The following is a 19,003-nucleotide window of genomic DNA, read 5'->3' as shown; positions in this document are numbered from 1 at the left end:
GGTTAATCCCTAGGAGTGCCGTCCCTTTTTTTTTCATTTTCATTTTTGGTCTTTCCTCCTTACTTTCAAAAAATAATAATTTTAAAAATTTTCCATTTACATAGCTACATGATGGCATGCCTTCATAGGTATTCATTTATCACAGCCCTGGGGACCTTCAGAAGGCTGTGATCACTTGCGCGGGGGATGTTTGGGAAACCCAAACAATGATCGGGGCATTTAAATTCCGTTGTCAGAATTCTTGGTTGTCTTTCAGTTGGGGCATGCATTTACACTGAAGATTAATCATTCAGGTTCTTGCTGGAATCTGGACAATTCATTGGACCATCTAAAAGGGCCCTTACGCTGCCAGAAGAGCGGAGGAGAGAGAAAGGGATAGATGCTGTAGTACACAAACATTTCCATCCAGCGCTGCGATTGGCTGCCAGTGATGACATCATTGTGACCATGTGGGGTAATACGATTGGCGGCAGAGTGTCCAGGCAGCAACAACGTAAATTTACAATTAGCAGCCGCAAAGATGATTGTTTGCCCAAGATGTATTCACTTAAGTGAAAAAAAAGATTGCCCCCCAAGGTGTCCACAGCCTTTAGAGTTTTTCTGCTCTTGCGTTCTATATATCAATATATCGGCACATATCGGAAACCTTATAACATCTCAACTAGTATAAATGCAATAAAAAAATCTCAAAAAGCAAAAGGTATAATTGTACCTTAAACTTTACTGAAGAAACATCATCATGAGTCAATAAAACATTATCACAACTGCACATCGAATATATTAAAAGTTAACTTTTTGTAGCAGAAAAATGGAGCCTCTATGTAAAGAAATCCAGCTGCACCACTAAGACAAGGATTTGTTTGATTGGCGTATTCCACTATGACTTCATCCTTACTACTAATCATTATCTATAGTCTTATGCCATGTAGGCGGTTGGATTTGCCTTTAGGTGGCCCTTAGGCAAGATCCTCTACCGAAACAGATAACTATGTATTCCTACACCTAGCAGTATGTTTTCATATGTAAATTATGTATATTTTTATGTATATTATAGTGCTGTGGGAATGAGAGAAAGACACAAAGAGAGGCCCTTGAGGAAGTCTGCAGAGGCCACTAGATATTGTGAGAAGTGCTTTATTTTGTAAGAGCAGTCAACTATTTTATGACATTAAGGGCCAGTTGAGATCTAGTAGAAAAACGTTGCACACACACAGTTTATCCCGTGGTCTTGATTCAATTCTAGGGTCAATTTGATCTACCAGCTTTGGCAGATCAAACAAGTTGAACTTTGTGTAGCAGCCGAAATCCAAAAAGGCAGACTCAGCTGACAGCCAGATAGGCTTTTATTGGGTGAAATTACACTTATGTTTGGGAGTCCTACCTCAAGCTCATACCTGATTCTGATATTCCAGGCTTCCAGCCCAGCTGAATGCAGGGGCCCATGGTGATCGGGACTTATAAAAGGAGCCAAATAGCTATGACAATGACAAAAAAAACCCATCTCTATTAGAGATGAGCGAGCACCAAAATGCTCGAGTGCTCGTTACTCGAGTCGTACTTTCAGTGATGCTCGAGAGTTCGTTTCAAGTAACGAACCCCATTGAAGTCAATGGGCGACTCGAGCATTTTTGTATATGACTGGTGCTCCGCTAAGGTTTTCATTTGTGAAAATCTTAGCAAATCACCAAAGTCATGTAAAAAACACAGAAATGGATAGAGCAGGCGAGGAGCAACATGCAGGGCTGCATTTCGGGCTCCGAGGTCTCACTATTAAGCCACAATAGTGGCAAGAGTGAGACCCCCCCCCTTCCCGCACTGTCAGCATAAAGATCGTTCTCCTCTGCCACATCTGTAACAGCTGTGGCAGAGAAGAACGATGTTAGCCCATTGAATTCAATGGAGCCGGCAATACAGCCGGCTCTATTGAAAGCAATGGGCTGCCGGCGAGTGCGGGATGAATTTTCGGGAAGGGCTTAAAAATATAAGCCCTTACCTGAAAAAGAAAGATTTTAGTGTAAAAAAGAATAAAAATGCAGGCATTCTCTTCAATGGAGCCGCTGCTGCTGCCGGCGACTCCATTGAAGACAATGGTCTGCTGGCACACCTGAATTCTTTTTCAGGGAAGGGCTTTACATATAAGCCATTCCCTGGAAATGAATTAAAAGTGATTTAAAAAACAAAAAAAATAGATACTCACCCGTGTTCTCCTGCTGTCCCCTGCACTGTGGTGCTGAACTGCTGTCATTCAGCTGAGAGCTGCGCTGAGCCAATCAGAGGCAACACTCACTCACCCATTCATGAATTCATGAATGGGTGTGACTGAGATCTGCCTCTGATTGGCTCAGCGCTGAGCCAATCAGGGGCATGTCTGACTCACACCCCCTTCACACCCACTGCAGGCCGGCCGCGCTGAACTCCGTCTGCCGGGACAAGGTGAGTATATATATTTTTTTTATTTTTACACATTTCTGGATGAATTGCAGGGAAGGGCTTATATATTTAAGCCCTTCCCGACAATTCATCCCGCGATCGCCGGCAGCCCATTGCTTTCAATGGAGCCGGCTGTATTGCTGGCTCCATTGAATTCAATGGGCTAACATCGTTCTGCCGGGACAAGGTGAGTATATATATTTTTTATTTTTACACATTTCTGGATGAATTGCAGGGAAGGGCTTATATATTTAAGCCCTTCCCGACAATTCATCCCGTGATCGCTGGCAGCCCATTGCTTTCAATGGAGCCGGCTGTATTGCCGGCTCCATTGAATTCAATGGTCAGTGCTCGTTTAATCGAGACGAGTACCGCGTGGTGCTCATCTCGAGTAACGAGCATCTCGAGCACCCTAATACTCGAACGAGCATCAAGCTCGGACGAGTATGCTCGCTCATCCCTAATCTCTATCTATTAGTGGTTTACTTATCACTTTTTGGGTTGGGAAGCTCTGCCCAGGTTCACATGAAGGCCATGCGAAGGAAGATCAGCTAGTCAGAGCTGGGCTACCCTACTTATGGGCCACATTGCATCTCCATGGTTTACCTTTATAGGATGTTTGCTCTTGAATTGGGGATAAAAATTGCCAGTTACTTTTGTGCTTTAACTTTTTTATATGCTTTGCTTCCTGGCAGTCTACCGTACAGGTACTTGACGGAAATTAATGGGACTCTAGGCTGGTAGAAAAATCACCTGGAAGTTTTGTTGTGACTTTTTTTCTTTCAGGCCGGCAATCTATCTGCTTTATTGGAATTCTCATAATTTCGTAGTTCAGTCCACTGGAGAGCTTTATCTGTGTGCTCAGCTAATATAACATTGATCTTTCTTCATAGTTTAACAATGCCTTGCTCTGCAGTGACAGGAGAAGTTCTGTTAATTGGGTTTTAGTGGACACAGCTGATTTTTAACATTTGTTGGATGCTGCCTGCTCGTATATATTGAAATAACTGTTTTCTTAGCTTAAGTTTTATTTCATACAACAGAGACCTGAAGAATTACAGCCTTAAAAATGATTCTAGGTAAGGCAGACATTTTACTGTAGCTTATAAGAGTTGGATTCTTAAAGGGATTGTCCCACTTATAGTTGTTTTGCTGCAGGAAACAGACAGCTCTGTAGATTGTACATTGGCCGGGGCTTGTACTGCAGTCTAGTTTCCATTCACTTCAATACGACTTTTGGTGGTTCCACATCTGTGTTGGAACTTTTAGTCAGAGGTTCCATCGCAGATCCAGCACTCAATACTAGAACAAAAACTGCAGCAGGCAATGCTTTTTCTTCTGGCAAGATGACGGGCAGCGGAGCAGAAAGCGAATGGACCGACCATCATAGTCAATGGAGTCCGTCCAGCACAGTTTGGTTCCGTTATGAAAACAGAGGAGGAAAATGGAGCCCCCAATGTGGATGTGAAACCACCCTTAACCTTCAGTAGCAACTCAGGCCACTGAGCAATGTATGGTGCAGTCTGCTTCCTGGAACAAAACAGCTAGAAGTAGGGCAACCCCTTTAATACCTTAACGCCTCAGGATGTGGTCACATCACAGAGGTTCAGGATTTGTATGCAGCGGGATCGGGTTACTTTTAAATGCCTCTGTCAATTCTGATAGCCCCTCCATGATGAAATCGCGAGGTACCTTTGGTTGCCATGGCAGCCTGGGGCCTTGTGAAGGCCCCCCCTGGCTACCATGGCAGATTGAAGTCATAGACTGCCTGTCAGAATGTGGTATAATGCATTACTACACTGTTGCATGTTAATGTATGGTCAATCAAGTTCAAGTCTCCTATGGGGACTAAAATAATACGTTAAAAGGAGTTAAACAAGTTATATGGATTAGAAAAAGTAATGCAAGTAAAAAAGCAAAAAAAAAAAATTTCCTGATATATATACACATAAAATATAAAAAATCAAATAAAAAACCTCCAACATATTTGGCATCGCTGTGTCAGTAAAAGTCCAATCTATCTAAGTTACACATTGTTTATTCCACATGATGGACATCGTCAGAAAAAAATAATACACAACATCAGAACTGCGTTTTTTGGGTTATCCCATCTCCAAAAAAAATATAATTAAAAGTGATCATCAAGTCGTATGAACTCCCAAATGGTATCAATAGAAACTGCAGGTTGCCCTGCAAAAAACGAGCCCTCATACAACTAGGTCCACGGAAAAATAAAAAGTTATAAGATTTTTTTCCAAAAATATATGTTTTAAAAGTAGTGCAGCAAAAAGAAGGGATTGAAGTTTGTTATTGTAGTAATCGAAGCGACCCACCGAATAACTTTTTGCTTCAGTGAAACCACCATAGACACCATAGAAACACCCCACCCCCAAAGAATATTGGAATTACATTTTTTTCCATTCCACTCCACTTTAAAACTCTTTCAGCACTTTATATGATACATTAAATAATGTAAGATTCTGTAATGTAATAATAAATACATCTTGTCCCGCAAAAAAAAACAAAAAACAAGCCCTCAGACAGCTACGTCATTGGATAAATAAAGGAGTTTTTTTTTAAGTGGGGAGGTAAAAAAAACAAAAATAAAAATAAAAAAGTTTACTTCATTAAGGGGTTAATTATGTATCTATTTGATGGGTGATGAATTGCATAATTAATACAGATTTACATATATGTCACATGATCTGAAACAATAATTGCAACATTATTGCGAAGCTCCCGTTGCAAGCGAAGTATCAAGAGCCGGCCGTCCTGCTTCATGTTGTGTCTAATGTTTATGACCTTGGCTGCATGAAAGACGCGGACACAGTTTTCTAGTCAACCATTGCAATGCGGCAGAGATGACACTTGAAAAGATGGACAGATCTATTGGCCTTAGAGTAAGGCTGCCAAATCAAAACGGATGAAGGTCAGGAAAAGGTGACTGTAAGCCAAGGTAATATTTGCAGACTAGAAACAGAAAAATTCTTTCACTTATCTGGTCGACCAAATTGCACTGGATAGCAAAATACAAACGAGATAAACACAAGGATTGGGAAGGAAAATCAATAGATTCTGGCAGCTGCCAGGGATCTGATGCAGCAGAGTGATCCATCTCGAAACTAAATTGAAACTACATTACAGAAATGTCTTGTTAACATTTCTCTGCAAAGCCTCCGAGTGCCAGAATAAAACTGCTACATAGAATCGCGCGGATATTTACAACACAGAGCGGCTGACGAGGCTCAGATGAATATGGATTTAGCTTACGCTGCCATTTCAATTCTAAAAAACATAAGAAAGTGTTACAAGACCCCATAAGACATCAGTCTCCAGGCTGTGGCTCCCCTGCCAATGTAAAACTACACGTTCCAGCACCTTCCGCAGCAGACTGGGAGCTAGAATACTACAACACTAATTCCCAAAAAGTTGGGATGCTGTAAAATGTAAGTAAATGTAAAGAATGCAATGATTTGGGAATCTCATCTAACCATATTTTATCCACAGCAGAACATATCAGAGGGGGGGGGGGGCAGTTTTCAATTTTATTTCTAAAAAAAATTTGAAATTGTTTGCAGCAACTAGAGATGAGCGAACACCCAAATGTTCAGGTGTTCGTTATTCGGAACGAACTTCCCGCGATGCTCGAGGGTTCGTTTCGAACAATGAACCCCATTGAAGTCAATGGGCGACCCGAGCATTTTTGTATTTCGCCGATGCTCGCTAAGGTTTTCATGTGGGAAAATCTGGGCAATTCAAGAAAGTGATGGGAATGACACAGAAACGGATAGGGCAGGCGAGGGGCTACATGTTGGGCTGCATCTCAAGTTCACAGGTCCCACTATTAAGCCACAATACCGGCAAGAGTGCCCCCCCCCCCAACAACTTTTACTTCTGAAAAGCCCTCATTAGCATGGCATACCTTAGCTAAGCACCACACTAGCTACAACAAAGCACAATCACTGCCTGGATGACACTCCGCTGCCACTTCTCCTGGGTTACATGCTGACCAACCGCCCCCCCTCCCCCCCACAGCGCACACCAAAGTGTCCCTGCGCAGCCTTCAGCTGCCCTCATGCCACGCCACACTCATGTCTATTTAGAAGTGCGTCTGCCATGAGGAGGAACCACAGGCACACACTGCAGAGGGTTGGCATGGCTAGGCAGCGACCCTCTTTAAAAGGGGCGGGGCGATAGCCCACAATGCTGTACAGAAGCAATGAGAAATAGAATCCTGTGCCACCGCCATCAGGAGCTGCACACGTGGGCATAGCAATGGGGAACCTATGTGCCACACACTATTCATTCTGTCAAGGTGTCTGCATGCCCCAGTTAGACCGGGCTTTTTAATTCATAGACACAGGCAGGTACAACTCCCTATTGTGAAGTCCCTGTGGACCCACAGCATGGGTGGCTCCCTGGAACCCACCGGCGGTACACAGAAATATCCCATTGCATTGCCCAACACAGCTGAGGTAGTAATGTCGTGCGTAATACAGGTGGGGTTCGGCCCACACTGCATGCCCCAGTCAGACTGGGGTTCTTTAGAAGTGTACAGATGTATTAAAAACTCCGTGTGCACCTACAGCATGGGTGGCTCCCTGGAACCCACCGGCGGTACACAAAAATATCCCATTGCATTGCCCAACACAGCTGAGGTAGTAATGTCGTGCATAATGCAGGTGGGCTTCGGCCCACACTGCATGCCCCAGTCAGACTGGGGTTCTTTACAAGTGGACACATGTAGGTTAAACTCCCTGTGGACCCACTGCCTGGGTGGGTGCCAGGAAGCCACCGGCGGTACATAGAAATATCCCATTGCATTGCCCAACACAGCTGAGGTAGTAATGTCGTGCGTAATACAGGTGGGCTTCGGCCCACACTGCATGCCCCAGTCAGACTGGGGTTCTTTAGAAGTGTACAGATGTATTAAAAACTCCGTGTGCACCTACAGCATGGGAGGCTCCCTGGAACCCACCGGCGGTACACAAAAATATCCCATTGCATTGCCCAACACAGCTGAGGTAACGTCAGCTGTAATGCAGGTTTGCTAAAAATTAATTTGATTACACTGTAGGCGAGGGCCCACAAAAATTGCTGTATCAACAGTACTAATGTACATCCCAAAAATTGGCCATGGCCAGCCAAGAGGGCAGGTGAAACCCATTAATCGCTTTGGTTAATGTGGCTTAAGTGGTAACTAGGCCTGGAGGCAGCCCAGTGTAACGAAAAATTGGTTCAAGTTAAAGTTCCAACGCTTTTAAGCGCATTGAAACTTATAAAAATTGTTTAGAAAAATTATTTGAGTGAGCCTTGTGGCCCTAAGAAAAATTGCCCGTTCAGCGTGATTACGTGAGGTTTCAGGAGGAGGAGCAGGAGGAGGAGGAGGAATATTAGACACAGATTGATGAAGCAGAAATGTCCCCGTTTTGGATGGTGAGAGAGAACGTAGCTTCCATCCGCGGGTGCAGCCTACGTATTGTTTAGGTATCGCTGCTGTCCGCTGGTGGAGAAGAGAAGTCTGGGGAAATCCAGCCTTTGTTCATCTTGATGAGTGTTAGCCTGTCGGCACTGTCGGTTGACAAGCGGCTACGCTTATCTGTGATGATTCCCCCAGCCGCACTAAACACCCTCTCCGACAAGACGCTAGCCGCAGGACAAGCAAGCACCTCCAGGGCATACAGCGCTAGTTCAGGCCACGTGTCCAGCTTCGACACCCAGTAGTTGTAGGGGGCAGAGGCGTCACCGAGGATGGTCGTGCGATCGGCTACGTACTCCCTCACCATCCTTTTACAGTGCTCCCGCCGACTCAGCCCTGACTGGGGAGCGGTGACACAGTCTTGGTGGGGAGCCATAAAGCTGGCCAGGCCCTTAAAGACTGTTGCACTGCCTGGGATGTACATGCTGCTCGATCTACGCACATCCCCTGCTACCTTGCCCTCGGTACTGCGCCTTCTGCCACTAGCGCTGTCGGCTGGGAATTTTACCATCAGCTTGTCCGCAAGGGTCCTGTGGTATAGCAACACTCTCGAACCCCTTTCCTCTTCGGGAATCAGAGTGGGCAGGTTCTCCTTATACCGTGGATCGAGCAGTGTGTACACCCAGTAATCCGTCGTGGCCAGAATGCGTGCAACGCGAGGGTCACGAGAAAGGCATCCTAACATGAAGTCAGCCATGTGTGCCAGGGTACCTGTACGCAACACATGGCTGTCTTCACTAGGAAGATCACTTTCAGGATCCTCCTCCTCCTCCTCCTCCTCCTCAGGCCATACACGCTGAAAGGATGACAGGCAATCAGCCGGTGTACCGTCAGCAGCGGCCCAAGCTGTCTCTTCCCCCTCCTCCTCATCCTCCTCATGCTCCTCCTCCTCCTCCTGTACGCGCTGAGAAATAGACAGGAGGGTGCCCTGACTATCCAGCGGCATACTGTCTTCCCCCGCCCCCGTTTCCAAGCGCAAAGCAGCTGCCTTTATGGTTTGCAGGGAATTTCTCAAGATGCATAGCAGAGGAATGGTGACGCTAATGATTGTAGCATCGCCGCTCACCACCTGGGTAGACTCCTCAAAATTACCAAGGACATGGCAGATGTCTGGCAACCAGGCCCACTCTTCTGAAAGGAATTGAGGAGGCTGACTCCCACTGCGCCGCCCATGTTGGAGTTGGTATTCGACTATAGCTCTCCGTTGTTCATAGAGCCTGGCCAACATGTGGAGCGTAGAGTTCCACCGTGTGGGCACGTCGCACAGCAGTCGGTGCACTGGCAGCTTAAGGTGATGTTGCAGGGTGCGCAGGGTGGCAGCGTCCGTGTGGGACTTGCGAAAATGTGCGCAGAGCCGGCGCGCCTTTACGAGCAGGTCTGACAAGCGTGGGTAGCTTTTCAGAAAGCGCTGAACCACCAAATTAAAGACGTGGGCCAGGCATGGCACGTGCGTGAGGCTGCCGAGCTGCAGCGCCGCCACCAGGTTACGGCCGTTGTCACACACGACCATGCCCGGTTGGAGGCTCAGCGGCGCAAGCCAGCGGTCGGTCTGCTGTGTCAGACCCTGCAGCAGTTCGTGGGCCGTGTGCCTCTTATCGCCTAAGCTGAGTAGTTTCAGCACGGCCTGCTGACGCTTGCCCACCACTGTGCTGCCACACCGCGCGACACCGACTGCTGGCGACATGCTGCTGCTAACACATCTTGATTGCGAGACAGAGGAGGAGGAGGAGGAGGAGGGTGCTTTAGTGGAGGAAGCATACACCTCCGCAGATACCACCACCGAGCTGGGGCCCGCAATTCTGGGGGTGGGTAGGACATGAGCGGTCCCAGGCTCTGACTCTGTCCCAGCCTCCACTAAATTCACCCAATGTGCCATCAGGGAGATGTAGTGGCCCTGCCCGCCTGTGCTTGTCCACGTGTCCGTAGTTAAGTGGACCGTGGCAGTAACCGCGTTGGTGAGGGCGCGTACAATGTTGCGGGAGACGTGGTCGTGCAGGGCTGGGACGGCACATCGGGAAAAGTAGTGGCGACTGGGAACTGAGTAGCGCGGGGCCGCCGCCTCCATGATACTTTTGAAGGACTCAGTTTTCACAACCCTATACGGCAGCATCTCAAGGCTGATGAATTTTGCTATGCGGACGGTTAACGTTTGAGCGTGCGGGTGCGTGGCAGCGTACTTGCGCTTGCGCTCCAACAGTTGCGCAAGCGACGGCTGGACGGTGCGCTGAACTACACTGCTGGATGGGGCCGAAGACAGCGGAAGTGAGGGTGTGGGTGCAGGCCAGGAGACGGTAGTGCCTGTGTCCTGAGAGGGGGGTTGCATCTCAGTGGCAGGTTGGGGCACAGGGGGAGAGGCAGGGGTGCAAACCGGAGGCGCTGAACGGCCTTCGTCCCACCTTGCGGGGTGCTTGGCCATCATATGTCTGCGCATGGTGGTGGTGGTGAGGCTGTTGGTGTTGGCTCCCCGGCTGAGCTTTGCGCGACAAAGGTTGCACACCACTGTTCGTCGGTCGTCAGGCGTCTCTGTGAAAAACTGCCAGACCTTAGAGCACCTCGGCCTCTGCAGGGTGGCATGGCGCGAGGGGGCGCTTTGGGAAACAGTTGGTGGATTATTCGGTCTGGCCCTGCCTCTACCCCTGGCCACCGCACTGCCTCTTGCAACCTGCCCTGCTGATGCCCTTGACTCCCCCTCTGAAGACCTGTCCTCCTGAGTAAGCGTTGCACACCAGGTGGGGTCAGTCACCTCATCGTCCTGCTGCTCTTCCTCCGAATCCTCTGTGCGCTGCTCCCTCGGACTTACTGCCCTTACTACTACCTCACTGCAAGACAACTGTGTCTGATCGTCATCGTCCTCCTCACCCACAGAAAGTTGTTGAGACAGTTGGCGGAAGTCCCCAGCCTCTTCCCCCGGACCCCGGGAACTTTCGAATGGTTGGGCATCAGTGACGATAAACTCCTCTGGTGGGAGAGGAACCGCTGCTGCCCAATCTAAGCAGGGGCCCGAGAACAGTTCCTGGGAGTGTTCCCGCTCCTGAGCAGGTGTCATTGTAGTGGAGTGAGGAGGCTGGGAGGAAGGAGGAGCAGCAGACAGAGGATTCAGATTTGCAGCAGTGGACGGCGCAGAACTGCGGGTTGACGATAGGTTGCTCGAAGCACTTTCTGCCATCCAGGACAGGACCTGCTCACACTGCTCATTTTCTAATAACCGTCTCCCGCGTGGACCCATTAATTGGGCGATGAATGTGGGGACACCAGAAACGTGCCTCTCTCCTAATCGCGCAGCAGTCGGCTGCGACACACCTGGATCAGGAGCTCGGCCTGTGCCCACACCCTGACTTGGCCCTCCGCGTCCTCGGCCGCGTCCACGTCCTCTAGGCCTACCCCTACCCCTCAGCATGCTGTATTACCAGTGATTTGATTTCACAGGCAGGAAATAAATTGGCGCAAGACTGCAGGCCAATTATAATTTTTTCCCTTTTTTGAAAACGAAAGGCCCCACTGCCTCTAGTGAATGAATAATCTAAGTTTAATAACTGTGCTGTGTCCCTGCTAATGTGTCACAGAACGTGAGGGTAGCAGAGTTATTAACTGTGGCAGAGCAGGTATTTTTTTTCCCAATTAAGGAAAGCAAATGGCGAAGCCAGGAGTAAAACGTAGCTGGGTGCGTATGATTTTTAAAGGTGTCACACGCAGCCGACACGTGTCCACCGCCCTTAGGACGGACAGAGGCCGGACAAATAGAATTATTTTCACTTGTTTTACAAGCAAAAGGCAGCACTGCGTATATTCAATGAATAATAACTGTGTTGTGGCCCTGCCTATACAATTCTTTCCCTGCAGTATCAATGGAGGGTGCAATGCTCTGCAGAGGCGATTTTGAGAAGAAAAAAAAAATGCAGCACAGCTAACAGCAGCCTGGACAGTACTGCACACGGTTAAATGTGGCCCTAGAAAGGACCGTTGAGGTTCTTGAAGGCTACACTCACTCCTAACACTCTCCCTGCCTATGCAGCACTTCTGTCCCTAATGCCGGGTGCAATGCTCTGCAGAGCCGATTTTGAGAAAAAAAAAATTGCCACTGCTAACAGCAGCCAACACACAGCTATCAGTGGCCCTAATAAGGACCTTTGGGGGGTCTTGAAGCCTACACTAACTACCAATTCTTTCCCTACAGCAGCTCCGGTACAAACAGCACTGTCCCTCATCTAACTCACACGGCATCTGAGGCGAACCGCGGGAGGGGCCGACTTTTATGTTCGGGTGACACCTGATCTTCCCAGCCACTCACAGCAGGGGGGTGGTATAGGGCTTGAACGTCACAGGGGGAAGTTGTAATGCCTTCCCTGTCTTTCAATTGGCCAGAAAAGCGCGCTAACGTCTCAGGGAAGGAAGTGAAAGTAACCAGAACACCGCATGGTGTTCGTTACGAATAACGAACATCCCGAACACCCTAATATTCGCACGAATATCAAGCTCGGAAGATCACGTTCGCTCATCTCTAGCAGCAACACAACTCAAAAAGTTGGGACAGGGGTAACAAAAGGCTGGAAAAGTAAGTGCAAGTGCGGCTTCAGAGGAGCGTATTTTTACATTTCTTAGTGAATGAAGCTGATTTGTGTGCGTACCAGCGGATAGTGCTGTACTTTATGCACACGCAGGGCCTGTTCACATAGGCGAGGGACACCCTCCTGCCGTGATTTAAAACCCTATTCAGCCTAATGAGGTCCAGATGTGTTCTCTTTTTCATAAAATTGTAAAGCATATTGTGCATGCTCTTACATTTTCTGTGCACATCTCCCATAGGCTTCTTATAGGACCCTTGATGTGCAAATAAGCAGGAAAATAGAGCAGGCCCTATTTTTTTTTTATGCAAAGGCAAAAAGATGCGCACCCAAAATCTTGATGTAATAATTTGATCTTTCAACAAATAATTAAACAGCATGTATGCAAGTACTTGGATAAAAATGGAGTAATTAACCAGAGCCAGCATGGGTTTGTACAAACAAGTAATGCCCAACTAATCTAATATCCTTCTGTGATAGAATCACCAACTGGGTTGATCAGGAAAATGCAGTGGATATAGTATATCTTAACTTTAGTAAAGCATTTGACAAAGTATCTCATATTATGCTTATTGAAAAAATGACCAAATATGGGATTGACAAGGCAACTGTTAGGTGGATCCACAACTGGCTGAGTGATCGTACTCAAAGAGTGGTCATAAATGGTTGGACATCCAAGTGGAAGAATGTATCAAGTGGGGAACACAAGGCTCTGTCCAGGGCTCAGTGTTCGTCAACATTTTTATAAATGATATGAAGGAGGGAATTGTTGGGAAACTGATTAAATTTGCTGATGACACAAAGCTAGGAGGGATAGCTAACACTAGGGAGGAAAGAGAGAGAGAGGATTCAAAAAGATCTAGAAAAGCTTGTACAGTGGGCAGCGACTAACAGAATGGTATTTAACAAGAAAAAAGGTAAAGTCCTACATCTGGGCAAGAAAAATGAAAAAGCACATACAGAATGGGAGGAATTGGGCTAAGCAGCGCATGTGAAAAAGACTTGGGTATACTAATAGATCATAGACTGAACATGAGTCAACAATGTGATGCAGCTGCCAAAAAGGCAAACACAATTCTGGGATGTATTAAGAGAAGCATAGAGTCTAGATCACGTGACGTCATTATTCCCCTCTACTCTTCCTTAGTCAGACCTCATCTGGAATACTGTGTCCAGTTCCTGGCACCCCACTTTAAAGAAGACATCGACAAACTGGAGCGAGTTCATAGAAGAGTTACCAAGATGGTGAGCGGTCTGCAAATCATGTCCTATGAAGAACAGTTAAAGGATCTGGGAATGTTTAGCTTGCAGAAGAGAAGGCTGAGAGGAGACTTAATAGCTGTCTACAAATATCTGAAGGGCTGTCACACTGCAGAGGGATCAGCCCTATTATCTAATTTCTGTACAGGGAAAGACTAGAAGCAATGGGATGAAACTAAAAGGGAGGAGACACAGATTAGATATTAGAAAAAACTTTCTGACAGTGAGGGTGAACAATGAGTGGAACTGGTTACCACAGGAAGCGGGGAATTCAATAGAAGGGTTCAAACAAAAGCTGGATAAATATTTGTCTGAGATGACTTAGTTAATCCTGCATTGAACAGAGGGTTGGATCCGATGACCCTGGAGGTCCCTCCAACTGTGATTCTATAACAAAAAGGTAATGAGAATGAACCCATTGACATCAATGGGTTCTATTCTCTGTGCTTTGTGCACCCAATTTTTGCGTGTTCAAAAACGTGTGACCAAATATGTCTATCTGAAGCCAATTTTACTAATGAATAAGAGCTGGAGGGTCTATTTGCTACAAAGTCACATGGCTGAGTATAAAAAGAGCATGTTAGAGAGTCAGTCTCTCAGAAGCAAAGATGGTCTGAGGGTCACAAATCTGTGAAAATTTGCATTTAAAAATTGTGGAACAATTTCAGAAAAATGTTCCTCAACGTTAAATTGTGAAGACTTTGAATATCTCCCATCTACAGTACATAATATTATCAAAAGGTTCAGAAAATCTGAAGAAATTCATGCGCACAAGGGACAAGGCCAGCGGTCAACATTGGACGCTTGAGATCTACAGACCCTCAGGTGGCACTGCATTAAAAACAGGCATGATTCTGTAATGCAGATCACTGCATGGACTTAGGAATACTTCCAGAAATTATTGTCTGTGAACACAGTTCACCATGTGATCCACAAATACAAGTTAACGCTCTATCATGCAAAGAAGAAGCCAAATATCAGAACAATCCAGAAACACCAGTGTCTTCTCTGGGACTGAGGCTAAATGGAAAACTGTTCTGTAGTCAGATGAATTGAAATTATTTTTGGAAACTACGGACGCCGTGTCCTGCAGACTCAAGAGGAGATGGACCATCCAGTTGTTGTCAGCACACATTACAAAACCCTACATCTCTGATGGTATAGGGTGGCATTAGTGCCCTTGGCATGGACAGCTTACATATCCTGACATCAGACAACAATGGGACAACATTTCACTCCCAAAACTCCAGCAATTAGTCTTCTCACTTCCTAAATGTTTACAGTCTGTTGTAAAAAGAAGAGGGGATGCTACACAATGATAGACATGGTCCTGCACCAACTTTTGTGAGATGTGTTGCTGCTATGACTTTCTAAAATCCTCTTAGAATTTATTTAATTTAAGCCTGAAGAAGAACCTTGAGTTGGTCCGAAAGCTCACATTAACATCATGTTTTTTTGTTAGGCATTAAATGGTATCATATCAACAAGATTACTTGGTTTCTCTTGCTGAGGACAATCACATTTTGCTCTACTGGCTAACACCGTATCAAACCTTTTTTTTCATTAATTTTTTTAAAATGAAATTGGAAAATGCCTCCTTTCCACCTTCTGATATATATTATGTTATATTGTGAATTAAATATGGTTACATGAGATTTCCAAATTATTGCATTCTTTTTTTTTTCTTTTGATTTATTAAAATTTTACACAGTGTTCCAAATTTTTGGGAATTGAGGTTGTAAAACAGATAAAGCACCATAGCTTGGAGACCACAGCTGCCTGTAAGGGGGGGTGAGGTGGGGGAGGAATTGTCCTACCTGAGTTAAAGTTTTTTGGGGGGCTATAGTCGGCAGTTGATCAAAAATGTTTATCATAGGTGTACTGGTGTGATCTGGAGTGGTTGTTAGTTATATAATCACTGAGACAGATAAGTTCCGAAAATATCGTCAAAAATCACTGGAGGAACCTAATATTAAAATTTACCTTTTATTAAATATTTCTAAAAAATAGAGTCCACTACTAGAATTATAGACGAAACATATAGGTAAAGTTTAACAAAAAATAGAATCAAAGAAAGAGCAACCCGGGGGGGGGGGGGGGGGTGATAAAAGAACCAGGTTAAGGATTAATACTACTAGGGTTACAATCGAGATGCTGCTAGGGGACCTTGAATCTATAGTCACTATATATACAGAGATAATCTGCCCGTGTACATAACACGATTAACGGATATATCTATAGGGAAGATACATCCAGACACAAAGGCCTAAATTGTATATGACAAATAACTTCTAGCCTCAACTGCTGGATCTATTCCGTGGGGCTCCTCCAGTTGGAAATATTGGTTGTTACGGTGTATAAGAAAAAGCCAAAATGAGAGCCACTTGCCACTAGAAAGGCAGTAGATGAAATGGCTTGGACCTTATTATCAATAAATATGGCTATTATCTCATTAGGAAAGAACCTCCAATCCTGTTTAGTACTAGAGAATTAATCCAAGACATCTAGGCTCGTATCTCTGCTAGAAAAATAGTGGTATGTTCAGGGGGTCATTGTTAGGGGGTGAGAAAGTCTCCACTCCGGTAAGGTGATCATTTAGTAGGGGACTTGGGAGAAGACTCTGTTACGGTATATTACCCTTGATATGCCAGTCCGGGGGCCCTAGATCTCACCCACAACCCCTGTCCCTGCCTACTTGCCTCCACTCCTGGCTAACCCCAGGCGGGCAACTGGGCGGCACTCCCTACTCTCACTAGGGACTGAAAAAGGGATGCTGGCATACCTGGATGGAAAGGGTAGAATACCGACAGAAAAGGCAGATGTAAATAACCAACACGAACAATACTAAGCAGAACTGAGGCAGATGGAAAAACCTGGCGGATAATAACAAAGAATAGCAGACAAGCTGACAGAGGCAGGAGACCAACAAAGGCAGACTAGCTAGCACACTGAGGGAAACCAATAACTGGCAGTGATTGTCAGTCTCTGCGCAACCTTTAAACAAAGGCTTCCGCCCAGGGGCGGAGAGAGGGAGACAGCCAACTCCCAACAGGACATAATAAAAGGGAGCTCGTGCACGGCAGCTGCATTTACAGGTGCACAGCGCCGCACACCACCAGCACCACGCCACCCAGCCGGACAACAAGCGCCCCGACCGCAGGACCCCGCACACCGCCGCCCCGGGAGGACCAGCAACCGCCGCATGGTAACAGAAGCCTTATCCACCAGGGTGGATTGAGATGGAGGTTTTGGCTGTGGCTACTGGTGGCAACATGGTGTGTCCGGTCTGAACTAGCAATTGTCCCATCTTTGGGGTCATGGTATCCTTACCAGCATACTGACGCAGCAGTGTGAGAAGAAACTAATTCCTAGGTTCCGGCTATTACAAAATGGGCTTTGGACGATGATAATTCTCCTTGAAATATGCTTGTGACATAATGGTACCTCATGAACTCCTGGAACACTCTTTGTCTCCCGACATATTGTGATGCTTCAAAAACAACAGGTTTATTAACAACTTGCAAAAACAGGTCGATCCAGCCGTAACCGATCTGCTTTGAGCCTGGGAAATACAACAATGCTATTAGTCTGATAATTTTAGCAAAAGCCAGTGATCCAGCCATAAAGAAATCTTTAGTAAGTAACAAATAATGGGTGATTTCAGGCGGCTGTATACACAATTACGCTCGCCAATACGGTGTGTTTTTGTGCATGAACAAGTTTTTTTTTCTGGCCAGCAGTTCAAACTCCAAGCCATAGCACAATAGTGGAAAGATAGGGCAAGATGTTGTTAACACTATGTGCGGGAAAGATAGGGCAAGTCCTGTCTTTTCTCACCCGCACAATTAGCAGTCAAGACTTTTTATTCATTCTCATGTTAGAACAGTGATTTTTCTTCGATACAAGCAAAGAGAATGATGGCATTATCTGAAGCAGAACGTGTTGGGATCGTCCTTATGTCAGGTCAACGAAGCACATGTGTCATCGCCACAGATTTTAATCAACACCACCCAAACAGGTTCTGTGGCTGATAAGCCAAAAACATTAGTGATGAAACCTCAGAAACTCCTGTTCTGACATCATTCATCAGTCATGGTTTTTGGTTGTCCAGTTTTCTATTTATCAGCTACACAACCTGTTTCTTGGAATTTGGCAAGTAGTTTGGCCACTGCACTGTGGGTAATGGGGTCTGGTTGGGTGGTGTTGATTGAAATCTATGCCGATAACTAGGGTGCTTCATTCACCTGACCTAAGGACGAACTTAACAAGCTTTGATTGGGATCTCTCCATAGTTCACATTGCCCCTAGTGACGAATAAACGTGTTAACAAGAGAACAAATAAAGTTATGTTAAAGTGAAGCACATCATTGTTTTTCTGGTGAAATGAGCCGCCAGCTTGTTTTATCACGCACCAAGCTTCCCACTGGATGAATTAGAGTTGAATCACGGATGGCAGCATTCAAAATGGCCGTCATGTTGGTAACATGGCTTAGTAAGTTTCCTCCTTCCCAAACCATTTTCATTCTATATGAGACAACCTGATAAAACTTGCCGGGATGACTGAATTTGATGTATACAATAAAAAAATCATCCATTTCTTCTATAAAATAGTCAAGTAACCGTCTCAAGACACATCTGATTACCGTCCGGACATGTTAGTCCTGGCAGCGGTATTAGGGGGTTTTTGCAACGTCGCACGGTTCTAGTGTTAAGACTAGCGTACAAAATGCCGGTCTGGTAAATTCCCCTCTGTGTGTATCAGTTTCTTCAAAAATTTATATTCAGGGAAATTGAATGTTAGACACAGATGAGAAACTTTTAGAAAATGTAAATGTGCCGAGGAAGAAGCGACTTTCACAAGTGTATTACAGTAGAATCCAATGTATCAGGCATTTCGTAAAATATATATATGCCGGAATGCTTAAAACCGCCAAACCGTGCCCAGATTGCTCTTTAAGCTCTGCCAAGAAATAAAAGATCTTTTCATAACAAAGAGGGTGAACAGACCTATTAGATAAATAACTGCCAGCAGCCGTGCCGGTGTGGAACCGTTTAAAAGCTCACCAACGATCATTCTCTCCCGTCAGCGAGGCATCTGCGAGAGATATACTATCACCTTGTTCAACCTCCACAATAAAATTAATTTGCTTTGGATAGACTCCATTAATTGTTCATAAAAAAGATCTGACTCGTTGCTTTTATAGAGACCGGCGCGCCGTCAAGAATACACAATGCCTTTAGCAAATTGGCCTACCATTAACTGCAGTAATGA

The sequence above is a fragment of the Eleutherodactylus coqui genome, chromosome 9 (assembly GCF_035609145.1).
Source record: "Eleutherodactylus coqui strain aEleCoq1 chromosome 9, aEleCoq1.hap1, whole genome shotgun sequence".
Taxonomy (NCBI): Eukaryota; Metazoa; Chordata; class Amphibia; order Anura; family Eleutherodactylidae; genus Eleutherodactylus; species Eleutherodactylus coqui.
This window is presented reverse-complemented; position numbering follows the sequence as displayed.